This window comes from Chrysochloris asiatica, unplaced genomic scaffold (assembly GCF_000296735.1).
Source record: "Chrysochloris asiatica unplaced genomic scaffold, ChrAsi1.0 scaffold00316, whole genome shotgun sequence".
NCBI lineage: Eukaryota > Metazoa > Chordata > Mammalia > Afrosoricida > Chrysochloridae > Chrysochloris > Chrysochloris asiatica.
This window is the reverse complement of record NW_006408834.1, coordinates 719,084-722,967: the sequence shown is the minus strand read 5'-3', so window position 1 is coordinate 722,967 and position 3,884 is coordinate 719,084. Positions and strand designations below refer to the sequence as shown.

Genomic DNA, 3,884 nt, shown 5'->3' with positions numbered 1-3,884 from the left:
GATCTGAAACACACCAATGAACGTGAAGCTGAGGCAGGACCGCAGGCCACATTTTGTTCTGCTACACATACATAATTCTATAATGAGTCAAAGCCCATTTGACTGAAACTAACAACAATAAATTACAGTGAAACCAATGAGAGATGGGACTCTACCTAAGTGCCTTGGTTTTCCAGGTCTCAGAGTTTTCCACCTCTAACAAGGTGCAGCTTACCATTTTTCTATCATTCTCTGTTAAGTGGAAAATTTTACATTTTCCTTCTCTGAAAATTTCATCCTTCCACAGGTTCTGGCTTTTTTCAGGCTTTGCTGTATTCTTTGGTGTCCTGGTATGGCGCTGTAGGATAAGTACCAGACTGCTAACCACAGGTTGGTAGTTCAAACCCACTGGCCACTCCTTGGAAACCCTACACAGGGTCGCTATGAGTCAGAGCTGACTAGCTGGCACTTAATAACAATAACTGTATTATTTAGGAGAAAATATTTCTCCTGGAATTAGAGTTGAGCACAAATTACAGCTGATTTTTCTGTACTCATTCAATCATTTCAACAATGCTATGAGGAAGGTTAAAAAGAGAATAACCTCAAGGGCAGTTTTCTTGTCCTCCTCCCTCCTGAATCAACACTGCCTAGGGACTGGCTTTACCTGCATTCTGTGGTGACAAAGGGCCTTTTGTGAAAATCTGGAGCATTCAAGAGATGGTGCCCTGCCAAACTACCTTCTCCATGATCAAAGACTTCCAGCTCTCAGGTGTTCAGATTCTTATATTTTTAGGCCAAAAGTTGCTGAGGAGAGAAGCCAAGGGGTTCAAGTGTGCGAGTGTGAGAAGATGACCAGCCCGGTGAGCTCTGCCCCACCCCTGCTGGTCGGTTGCTGATTTCTTCAAATGTTTTTCCTACAACAGTCAAGAGGCAAGTGCTCTGGGGCATTTTCAAAGCAGTCGTTAAATGTCTCAGGCAAGTTTCCACCTCTGACCTTAAAACAGGTAAATTTTTGTTGTTAAGTGCCATAGAGTTGGTTCCAACCCATAGCAACCCTGTATAGGGTTTCCAAGGAGTGGCTGGTGAGCGTGAACCACCGACCTTGTGGTTCAAATGACTTTGCAGTCCAGCGCATTAGCCCACAGTGCCACACATTGGATAATGTCAAAAAGATCACTGCCCCACACTGCCTATTACCAACAATCTGGTTAAAAGAGGTAGAGAGCACAGAAGGTCCTTTTTTCCTTTCCTTTTCTCATTTAATTTTTTTTTTTTTTTTTCTGTAAAAGGGAGCTTTATTGTTTTCATTTGGTTCACGGCTTGGGATCAGAGAGGTTCCAGGGTGTTGACTCTGCTGCCTCTGTGGCTGGAGAGGAAGAAGGTCTGTGGAGAGCCAGGGAATACTGAAGGCCCTTCACAGGGTGCGGGGCTCCACAGGCCCTTCCTAGTCATGCTGGAGAGTGAGCCTCTCAAAGAGGTATTCATCCAGCTCTGCCTGGGGAGTGGCCATGCTAAGGAGGTTGGTTAAGTGGTCGCCCATCTTCTTGATAATTTTCACCTCCTTGTCGAGGAAATGATTCTCCAGAAAGTCACAGAGGTGGGAGTCTGTGTGGGTAGCACCCACAACGTACAGATCTAGAAGAGACTGGCTTAGGTTCTTCTCCAGGGCCAGGGCAGTTTCCATGGCGTCCAGGGTTCTTCCCCACTCATCTTGGGAGGGCTTCCTTATGTCCTGGAGGAGTGCACGACCCCCACGCTGGTTTTGCAGTTTCAAGAGACGCACAGCACCCTCGCACTTCTCCTCCTTCGCCAACTCACAGAAGAAGTGTCCCACACCTTCCCAAGGCACATCATCGCGATAGAAATAGAAGCCCAGAGAGAGATAGGTGTAAGAGGCCCACAGATGCAGATTACCAGACGGTTGACGCCTGCCTCTGCTTCAGAGGAATAATTCTGACGGATCTGAGAGCTCATGGTCAAAGATTTGGAGCTAACCACATACACACACAAAAAAGGTGTTTAGCTGGTCCCAGTAACAGGGAATGCTCAAGAAGATGGTCCCAGAGAAGAGATTGGCCTAAAGAAATTGTTAGAGGTGGTCTGAGGCTGGAAATGGGGGGAGTCCCCGGATCTGTTCCATCCAAACACTGTTGAAAGCAAGACACAGATCCACGGGACCACAGCGTGAACTTCCTCATTTGTTTTGATATTTCACCTTGCTGTGTTTTTTGGAGCAATGTAAACTGACTTGAATCCCTTTTAAAATTATCGGTGGTAACCCAGAGGTGAAGAGGTCAGAGCCAAAGGGGAAGCTATTGGGTTTGAGGCGGGGAAGAAGTGGGTGAATCTAGTAGGCGTGACAATGGTAGTAGTTGTGCTCGTTGCTGATGAGTGGATTCTGATTCATGGTAACCCTGTGTGTTACAGAGCATAACTGCTCCATAGGCTTTTCTAGGCAATTGTTGTTAGGTGCCATCAAGTTGGTACTGACTCATAGTGACCTTATGCACAGCAGAACGAAACACTGCCCGATCCTGGGCCAACCTCACTGCTGTTGCCACGCTTGAGTCCATCCATGCTGCCACTTGGCCAATTCATCTCGTTGGGGGTCTTCCTCTTTTTCTCTGACCCTCCACCTTACCAAACATGATGTCCTTCTCCAGGGACTGGTCTCTCCTGACAATATGTCCAAAGTATGAGAGAAGAAGGTTGGCAATCTTGGCCTCCAAGGAACACTCTGGCTGCACTTCTTCCAACACAAATCTGTTTGTTCTTTTGGCAGCCCATGGCAGTTTCAATGTTCTCCTCCAATACAATAACTTGGCTGTTAATTTTATGGAAATCACAGATCTCCTGACCTTTTATTCTACATAGCTGCTGGGTAGGTATGTTTGAACTGCCAACTTTGATGCTAGCAGTGCATCCACATGTGTCACTTGAGCAACTCCAATAGGTATTACCCAAATTAAGGCCACTGCCATCAAGTCAATTCCAACTCATAGTGACCCCTACATAGGATTTCTGAGACTATGAAGCTTTATGGGAGCAGACGGCCTCATCTTTCTCTAAGTTAGCGGCTAGTGGGTTTGAACCGCTGACCTTGAGGTTAGCAGTCCAACCCTAATCCAAGGCACCACCAGGGCTCTAGAATCACTAGCAGTGGCCCTGCTTGACTTGAGGATGACCCACCCCAGGTGATCATATTGTTAAGTGCCCTCGAGTCTGTTCTGAATCGTTGTTGTTGTTACGTGCCATGGAGTCGGTTCTGACTCATAGCGACCCTGTACAGGGTTTCCAAGGCTGTAAATCTTTACGGGAGCAGAAAGCCTCATCTTTCTCTCACGGAACAACTGGTAGTTTCAAACTGCTGATCTTATGGTTCACAGCCTGATTCGTAACCACTACGCTGATCCGTTATAGGGTTTCTGAGGAGCGGCTGGTGGGTTTGAACCGCTAACATTGCTGTTTACAGTCCAATGCTTATCCATCACACCAGGAATCCAAGACATCACCAACAGGGAGGTGCCTCCAGAAAACTTTGGTGCCAGCAGCCATCATCGGGTGGAGCACCAAAGCAGAGCTAGAACACGGCGGATACCACCACAGGTGACCATTTGGGTAGGCTGGGTGGTGAAAACATGCAGTGAGCTCCTTTGTAAAAAAAAAACCCAGTTGCCTCTGATTCTTAGCAACCCCATCTATCTCTATAGGTTCCTCCCATCAACCTTCCTGAAGATCATGAGGAAGGGGCCATAGGTGGAATATAGGTGAGTATCTAGACTGGATGAAGAGAAATACATTTACTGATTGTTTGCATGTAAGCACTGGATGAAAAGGTCCTTTGAACCACAAAGGTCAGTGGATCAAACTCACCAGCTGCTCCACAGAAACCCTATACAGGG

General features: G+C 46.9%; 1 pseudogene; it reads right to left on the bottom strand.

Annotated features, from left to right (window-relative positions):
• Positions 1 to 1,426: 1,426 nt before the first annotated feature.
• On the bottom strand, positions 1,427 to 1,956 carry LOC102826601 (annotated as a pseudogene).
• Between the last annotated feature and the right edge of the window lie 1,928 nt (positions 1,957 to 3,884).